Below are 9,735 nucleotides of genomic sequence, written 5' to 3'. Positions count from 1 at the left end.
AGGCTTTCAGACCCATGGCCCACACATCCAGGTGTTCTCTCTCTGGGTTCTCGTAGACATCTTGGACTCCGTGTCTCCCAGCTAATAAACCCTATGCCCTCACTCCCCAGCCACGGGGTAACCTCTGCTGCCTGCCTGCCTGCCTCCCCTCCCCACTCCATGGTTCCAAGACATGCCTTATTTCTTCCTTGCCCCAGGCCTTCAAAGACCCCAGGCTTGGAGTGAGGGTGGCCTGTGTGGCTGTCTCTCAGCCTCACTGTGCTCTGTCCTGTGCACATGGGAGCCCCTTTGCCCGTCCACCCACGTCACCCCCTTCCCTGCACCTGGACCCCCCTCGATCTGGCCTTGGTGAGGCACCTGCCCCCAGTACACAGGTGGTATTTAAGCTTCATGGAGGCCAGACAGCAGACCCCGAGAGGCCTGTTCTCTCACTCTGTTCTCAGCCACAGAGGGAACTGTAAATGTGTCATGAGTTCTGTACCCCCGATTCAGGGAAGGGAAAGAAAGGTATGCAGAATTTTACAAAGAAAAGGTCTCATTGAGGATGGGTAAGGGTCTCCTCTTCCATCGGTGCAAGGAAGGGCTGTTGCGCTAATGCAAATAGTGTGGGGAAGACAAAAGTGCATGGTACAGATGCACAGGTGTGTGCTACTCAGGTATGGTGCGGATATCGTGTTTGGCGCAGATGTACTCAGGTGTGATACAGGTAAATTCAGGTGCGTGGTACAGAAGCACTCGTCTGCGGTACAGACGCTCTCAGGTGTGTGGTGTAGATGCTCTCAGGTGTTTGGCCCAATGGACTCAGTCAGGTGTGTGGTACAGAAACAGATGTGGCCCCAGCCCTCCCAGTGGGAGGCAAGGGTTTGGTCAGCGGAGGCACATTGAGGAGTGGGCAGTTTGGGAGGTGGTGGTCACCGGGGACTTGGGTGGCCAGTCAAGGCTTTGGTGCGTTGGGGGTGGTGGTGGGTATGTGGCTGTGTTTCCAGAAGGCCTAGAGGCAGTGGGGCTTAAGGGGCCGGAGGGTCCGCTGGGGAGTCCAGGCTACTTGAAGGGAGCAGATGGTCCTGAGGGCCCCAGCCCTGCCCAGGCCGCCCCATCAGGGTGTGCGGAAACTCCCTTCGATGCGCTGCACCCACATGGTTCCCTGCGCCGGGAGCCAAACCCAGCTCCGAGAGCCGTCATTCGGCCACACGGGGGCAGTGCAGTCACGCCAGGCAGGGACGCCTGCCCTGGATGCCTCGTCCACAGCATGACCCATCGCGTGCCCAAGGACACGCCAGCACAGAATTAACAGAAGCAGCAGAGAAACTGGAGTGAGTGGGGCTTAAGGTCTGAGGGCAGCAACACCTGTCCTGGAAAGTTGTGAACAAAGACTTAGGCAGCTTTTCACTTACTACTTTGCTTAAGCTGTGCCCTGGGTCCACTTAGACATGGGTGTTTGGGATGGGCAGGCAGAGCTCCCCTAGGGAAGACGGCCTCCGTGAGGCCAGGTCAGCTGCCACAGCCACCCGCAATACCTGATCACTTGTCCTCTGTCCCCATGTGCCCTCCTCCCTCACCTCCCATGCCTTATTCCCTGTCCCCAGCCTGCACTCCCCTGTTCCCCCTTCCCTGGGCCCTTGATCACCTACTCTCACATACTCCCTCTCTTGCCATTTGAATGGTGTGTTGATGACCCAGCTCTTGACTTGATTTACAGGAAGACGAAGAACCTGCTGGAGACACCGGATTCTCAGCCAGCTTTAGCCTTGGGCTCTTTGTGAAGAAAATAATCCAGGAATGGTCAGAAAGGCCTGACTTGTGGCCACAGCTATGGTCACACTAAAGTTAACCTAGCCAACTGGGAGAGCCACTTGTGTCAGTCCAGAGGAGCCTGGTCGAGGAGGAAAGCAGGTGGGGGTCTGGGGACAGAGGAGGGCCTCCGCAGGGTGGGTGAGGATTGAGGCCCCTCCTGGGGAGGGGAGGGGCTGCAGGCGAGCAGATGTGCCCTCCCTCCTGTGTCGCTGAGCAGTCCCCGTGGATCCTCCTGTCACCTGAACCCCTCAGGTCCCCCAGGCAGGGGGGCTGTCCTGCTGGGCAGCGTGGGCCCCCCTCATCCCTCACCCTCACATCACCCGACAGAGGTGGGCCCAGGAGTAACCTGGGGTTCACAGCTTCTCCATAGCATTACTCACGGTTGCACATGTGAGTAGGTGTGTGTAAGTGCGTGTATGTGATTGGCCAGTGTCTGACGCCCACTAGAGTAGAGGCTCCAGGTGTCTGGCCCGTGTCTGCCTCTAAAGCTGGACCATACGTACCTGGTGGGTAAATGGGTAAAGCTGGGGATTCTTCCCTCTTGTGTGTATATGTGTTAAAATATATATAGCAACAAAACTTACATTTTTACAGTTTTAAGAGTACAGTTCAGTGGCATTAAGGACATTCACAGTGCTGTGCAGCCCTCACTCCCATCCGTCTCCAGAACTTCTCTTTCCAAACTGACACTTTGTCCCCATTAAACCCTAACTCCCAGCCCTGGCACCCACCATGTTACTCCACATCTATGGATTTGACTCCTCTTGGGACCTCATCTCAGTGGCAGTATTTGTCTTTTTGTGCTTGGCTTGTTTAACTGAGCATCATAACTCCAAGGGTCATCCACATCATAGGTGTCAGAATTCCCTTTCTAGACAGAATAATATTCTAGTGTTATTATGGAAATGGAATGGAAACCCCACATTTTGCGCACCCATTCATGTGTTGATGGACAGGTTTGTTTCCACGTTTTGGTGGTTGAATTATGAACATTGGTACACAACTCTCTCTTAAGGTCACTGCTTTCAGTTCTTCATCAGACGTCTGGTTATGTATCCAGAATGGTAGATTACATGGTAATTCTGTGTGGACTTGTCTGAGGAACTTCCATACCATTTTTTATAGCAGCTACCCGTTTCACATTCTTCCCAGTAGTGCACAAGGTTCTCATTTCTCCATGTCCTCGCCAAGAGTTGTTAATTTTTGCGAATAGTCCCCCTAATGGGTGTGAGGTGACATCCCCTCTTGGTTTCCACTTGCATTTCCCTAACGATCAGTGATGTGGAGCATCTTTTCATGTGCTATTGGCTGTTCATTTGGAGAAATGTCAGTGTCATGAGGCTTTTCTCCTGTTTTCTTCTAAATGTTTTCTCGCTTATTTCAAATCTTAGATTGATTTTGAAATAGATGTATGGAGTTAGGTAAGGGTCTAACTTTTTTTTTTTTTGCATGTGCCTATCCATTTTCCTTACCACCATTTGCTGGCAAGACTGTCCTTCCCCATTTAATGGTCTTTGCACCCTTGTCAAACCTCATTGACCATGTATATGAGGGTTAATTTCTCTGTACTCTATTCTTCCATTTGTCTATACTTATCTCTTCATTGATAAAAATTGGAGACAGAGGAGGCCCATAATTTGGCCAAGGTCACATGATAAGTGGTGGTTAGGCTTCAGTTTGGACAGAGGGCACCCTAGACCATGCTCTTTCATGCATGGACATGGGGAGTGCGGAGGGCACATCTGACCCTGTCCATCCTTCCCACCAGATGACACTACAGGCCAGCCAGACTGGGCTTCACCTTGTTTAAAAAAGGATCATTTCTGCTCACAATTCAGAGGGTTTTAAGATAGCAAAGTTCCTCTTGAAATTGCCTTCAAACAATACAAAGAACCAGAGAGGGAAACAAAGCTTCAGTGTCTGATGGTGCGGGAGACTCCTGGCCCCAAGTTCCAGGGAGAAGCTCCTCGTTCCTACAGAGTGCAGGATGGTACAGGAGGGCAGTGCCAGTGAAGGGGAGTGGGGCGTAGGCAGGGGGACAAGGGAAGGCTTCCTGCAGGGCAAGCCCCTCTGTCCCAGGGCAGGAAGGCAGAGAAACTCACCACTTGAGAACATGTCTAATTAGGGCAGAGCCTCACTCTTGTAGGAAGCAAAGAAAGTTCACTTGACATTTGTAAAAGAAGCAACTCAGGAACCAGAAGAAACATCTTAGAACCCAATTTACAGCCAGTATCTGAGAGATGACCAAAGATACTGCATCCATTTAAAAAAGAACTATAAGCTTGGTTTGCAAACATAATTCGTTCTGGAAACATGCTTGTAATCCAAAACACTTGTATATCAAAGCAAATTTCCTCGTGAGAAATAATGGAAACTCAGATGATTCGTTCCACAACCCCAAAGCATTCATATAAAAATGATCACAATACTGTAATATACAAAATAATAAAGAAAATACAAAATAGAAAAGTAAACTAACACTTACCTTTGAAAATCTTCGTGGCTGGTGTGAGGGAAACGAGAGAGGAGGGTTATTGGGAGGACTACTTCCACTCTCACTAATGGAATCCCTATCTGTTGGCTCAGTGGAATCCTTTTCTTTTTGTGCACCTTTAACAAGGAACCTATCCAATGACACTTGCTTCTGCCTCCTTTTGAGGATTTCGCGGAAATGTGACATTGCATTGTTAAACAGATTCATTGCTCGCACTGCTACAGCCTTGTTCACGTGGTGCTTTTCTACAAAATTTTGCACCGTTTCCCGCATTTTACACATCTCCTTGATCTCATTTGAAGCGAGGGATTCCTCGGCCTTTTTCTCCTCCTCCCCTGCAGACAAGATCTCCCCCATAACCTCTAGCTCTTGCTCGCGATGCAGATCCATCAGTTCGTTGGTGGTCGGCTCCTGGCCATGCTCCTCTGCCCGTTCCTGAATGTCGTCCTCATTCACCTCCAGTCCCCTGGTCTTCCCCAAGGACACAGTTTCATCGACAACTGGCGGCTGCTGTTCATGAGCAAGGCCCTCTAAGTCAGGTCCAAGAACGCACCCAGGCCACGGGTTTCTCCAAGCAGAACTGAGGGTTCTCTCAGTGCCCCCATCCAGGCTTTATCGATGATCTTGAGGCAGTTCACAGTGTGGAAATGATTTTTCCAAAACTCTCGGACGGTGAGGTTTGTTCCTTCGGTCACATGAAGCGTCGCTGAATAGTGCTTTGGTGTAAAGCCTGTTAAAGTTCGAAATGACTTGCTGATCCATGGGCTGGAGGACTGGAGTGGTGTTGGGAGGAAGGAACCTGCCCTTAATGAACTCGAATTCCTCCAGTAAGTCGTCCTCAAAGCCTGGAGGCTAAGCTGCGGCATTACCCATAACCAGCAAGGCTTTGGGTGGTAGATTCTTTTCTTTTTTTTTTAATTTTATTTTTTATTTTTTAAAATTTACATCCAAATTAGTTAGCATATAGTGCAACAATGACTTCAGGAGTAGATTCCTTAGTGCCCCTTACCCATTTATACCATCCCCCCCACGACCCCTCCAGTAACCCTGTTTGTTCTCCATATTTAGAGTCTCTTATGTTTTGTCCCCCTCCCTGTTTTTATATTATTTTTGTTTCCCTTCTCTTATGTTCATCTGTTTTTTCTCTTAAAGTCCTCATATGAGGGAAGTCATATGATTTTTGTCTTTCTCTGATTAATTTCACTTAGCCTAATACCCTCCAGTTCCATCCACGTGGTTGCAAATGGCAAGATTTCATTCTTTTTTTTTAATTTTTTAGTGTTTATTTATCTTTGAAAGAGAGCAAGAGAGAGTGGGGGAGGGGTAGTGAGAGAGGGAGGCACAGAACCCGAAGCAGGCTCCAGGCTCTGAGCTGTCAGCACAGAGCCCAATGCGGGGCTCGAATTCACGAACTGCAAGGTCATGACCTGAGCCAAAGTCGGACGCTCAACCGACTGAGCCACCCAGGCGCCCCAAGATTTCATTCTTTTTGATTGCCAAGCAGTACTCCACTGTGTATATATGCCACATCTTCTTTATCTGTTCATCCATCGATGGACATTTGGGCTCTTTCCATACTTTGGCTATTGTCGATAGTGCTGCTATAAACATGGGGGTGCATGTGTCCCTTCAAAACAGCACACCTGTATCCCGTGGATAAATGCCTAGTAGTGCCATTGCTGGGTCATAGGGTAGTTCTATTTTTAGCTTTTTGAGGGACCTCCATACTTACTGTTTTCCAGAGTGGCTGTACCAGCTTGCATTCCCAGGTAGATTCTTTTCTAAAAGGTATTTCTTCACTGCCGGACCAAAGACCTCGTTGATCCACTCAATGAGCAAGATACGTGTGTCCCAAGCCTTGCTGTTGGACCCACACATGACATTTAACTGGCTCTTCTGCACCTTGCATTTCCTGAAGGCTCGTAGATTCTCGGAATGATACACGAGCGGGGCTTGACTTTGAAATCCCCACTTGCACTAGCACAAAACAAGAGGGTGAGACGGTCTTTCACGGGCCTGTGACCGGGCACTGCATTGTCTTCTTCTGTAATGTACATCCTCTTTGGTATCTCTTTCCAAAACAGCCCCGTCGCATCACAGTTAAAAACTTGCTCCGGCAGGTAACACTCAGAAGCCATGAGCTTCTGGAACTCGGTAGCAAACACCTCCGCTGCCTTAGCATCTGAACTCGTAGCCTCTCTGTGCCCCACAACACTATGGATGCCACTTCTCTTAAAGTTATCAAACCATCCCCTGCTTGCTTTGAAGCCGCCTTCGTTTTCTGTTGACGTACCTGGCAGTTTACTTACGAGGTCGGTGTACAAGGCCTTTGCCTTCTCGCAGATAAAGTTCTCGTTCAGTGTCACCTGCTGGTCGCTTCTCATTTACCCAAACCAGAAGCAACTTTTCTACATCTTCCAGAACACGTGGCCGTGGCTTCAATGTTCTCGTAACTCCTTTTGCTGCATTTGGCTCCCTTATTTGTTCTTTCTTCTTTAGTATCGTGCAAATGGTCAATGTAGACTTCTTATAAAATCTTGCAGCTTCAGCCAATCACATACCTCGTTCGTATGTCTCGATTTCCTTCTTCCACTGTAATCATCTCCCACCACCTTTCTTTTCAGCCTTTCCCTGCTCGGGGCCATTGTGTATGTTCACACAGATGTCGACTACAGCATTAATAACCTCCTGTCATGGACTGCATGTAATGGAACTGGCAGTGAGGCAGCAGAGGAGAGGGTCCATGTCTGCAGGCGGCCTGACCTAGAATGAAGCAAAGCATTCCCAGGCTCACTCTTGTCTGGAAAAGCAAAGGACTGTCCACGGGTGCTTTGGAGTGACAAAAATACACCAGTGCCGGTTGTGGGCACCTTCCAATGTTCTGAAAAATCACTGATTTCTGCCGAACACTGTGGCCTGAGACTGCACTTGGGAGACAGGCATCCACAATCCCGTTGAGAAAGAGAGGGAACAGTTGGCTCGGCTGTGACGTGATGTGACGTTCGGTGTCACGTACTACTCGTATCTGAAGACTTGTTCGTTTATCAAGTTAAAACTTACTAGATGTTTGTTCTTCTTGCAGAACACTTACAGAATAAGTTACTTGCAATCCAAGGTTTTACTGAAATTCTATAAGAAAGAAAACAAAATGAGAAATCTTAGAGGTTAAAAATAGACTATCTGGAAGGGAAAAGGCTGAAGAACAGGAAAAAAAAAAAAAAAACTAGGGAAGAAAATTTCAAAACAAAAATGGGGCCATTTTCCAGAACTAAAGGAGGTAGGGCTACTTTGGAAGGACACTCCAGATGAACAAGGCCATGCTTAAGAGCATCAGAGCCCAGGGACAAGGAGACCCTTACTGTCTCAGAGGAGGACAGGTGACCCTGAGACTTGAAGGGACTGGCCACGCGGCAGGGACAGCACAAGGGAAGGTTGTGTCCACTTTGAATTCTGCTACTTGCTGTAAAGACAAAGTTTTCAAGACCTTTTCCTCCCGCGTTCCTTTAACTAGGACACTCCTAGAAGACACGTTCCAGGAAGCTGAGTGAACAGACCAAGAGGAAGGGCTGGAATTTGGGAAATAACTGGCATGAGGACAAGTCGAGGGAGCCAGGATGAGGGGTGATGGCAGAGCTGCCCACGTGGAGTGTGATCCGACTCGCGGACTCTGCGGAAGGCGCATTTTCAGAGCTGCTGAAGGATGTGGAGGACAGTTGCTTCAAAGAAAACCAAGCAAATGAGTCATGTTCAGTTAGGGCTGGGGGGGTTGGGAGTGGGGAGAGGCTGTACAAGAAAGGAAATAAATTACAGTAAATATGTCAGGAAATAAACTGTGGTAAATTGGCCCTCTTCTCCCCTCCCCCGTCCTCTTTTCTGTCCCCATAGTGGGTGGTTCTCAGCTCTGGGGCTGCAGCCAGGTACAAGGTGGTTGAGAGTTCCTGCACCTTCCCCCAAATCCCAATGCCAGGTGGTGAGGGACACAGGGGTGGCTTCTGCCTCTAGAGGTAACTTGGCACTGAGGGAAGTGAGGCCAGGCCAGGACGAGCTGGGAAGAGCCTCGCAGCAGAGGGAATAGCACCTGTGAAGGCCGATGGGGGGAGGCCGATGATGCAGGCAAGGTGATTGGCAGAGCCTGGATGGTCTTTGCTGTGGGCTCTTCACAAGTGTGGACTGCTTGGGAGTGGGTGGCTTATGCCCACCAAGGGCAGTCTCCGGGGAGGAGGGGGAGCTGGACACTGGTTTTCCTCTGCACCGGGGGCTGTGCAGCATCACCAGTGCTGGTCCCGTCCTGGGAAGTGGCAGTGAGGTGTTCCTCATGGTGTGGGAACAGCGAGGCTAAAAGGGATCCCCGGGGGTGTGGAGCTGCTGTCTTCCCAGGTGGCGGAGTGCCAGCTCTTACTACAAAGGTCCAAACTGGGAGAGGGTCCCGCAATTGTCCTGGACCCACCTGACTTCTGCCAAGATGTGCCCTCCCCCTCCCCGGAAATCATACACATGTGTGCTTATTGAACAACAACCAAAAAAAAAAAAAAAAGTACTACATGCTTCCTGCAAAAATGTTCAGGAATTGTAGAAATTAAAAGAAAATTACAGTTCACCTGTAACCTCAGTTTTTCTCTGTGCACAATGCACGTTACAAATGTTGGATCGAAGTGCAACTACTGCGTTTAGCTACTTAGAAATACGATATATCGCAATAGAGCTGCAAGTTTACCTGTCACCCGCGGTGATTTCAGGTGTGCACCAGGAAAGGAGCAGGGAGAGCAGACGGACAGTGGTGGCCTTGGTATGGAGTGGGTCTTCTGAGGGCACAGGACCAGGTTGCTCCCCTGCGGGTATCTGGAGAAGAGCATTTCTGCGAGGGGACAGCGAAGGCACGGGTTCTGAGGCTCACATTCAGAGCACAGCAGTGAGTCTACGAAGGGAAGGACTTTGGGAGCGTGTGGGGAGTTGGGATTTTGCTCAGAGCCTGGTGGGGCCTAGAGAAATACCTTTGGCTGCAGCTGTGGGGCTGGACGGGGAGCCTCTACTGGACTAGATGTGGCGAAGCCCGGTGGGGCTGGGGTGAGGGGTGGGTCCTGGAGACCACCCAGGGACTAGACTTGGGGTGGGGGTGGGGCGATCCCACGGCGGGCCAGGTGAGGACAGTGGCGTCGGAGCGCGCTGGGGTCTCTGGTGTCCCCTCAGACGCTGGGCAGAGACCACAGGATGTGAGGCCGGGCTCCTGGGGGGTGTGGGGGTGGTGCAAAGTCAGGACGCCTGGTGGAGCAGGGGAGGGGGCCACAGACCTTCAGGGTGGAAGAGAAGGAGCCGCCCGCCGTGGCCCAGGGAGGAGGGGGAGGGGGAGATACGCGCCTGCAGAGTGCGGGTGAGCTGAGCAGGGCCCCAGCCTGGTGGGTTCTGGACTGGGACATCCGCAAACGACCTGGCCGTTCGTTCCTGGAAAG

This window comes from Lynx rufus, unplaced genomic scaffold, assembly GCF_022079265.1.
Source record: "Lynx rufus isolate CCGP_SWC_20201006 ecotype Redwood Valley unplaced genomic scaffold, mLynRuf1.p SCAF_1, whole genome shotgun sequence".
Lineage (NCBI taxonomy): Eukaryota > Metazoa > Chordata > Mammalia > Carnivora > Felidae > Lynx > Lynx rufus.
Note: the sequence above shows the minus strand (reverse complement) of the source record.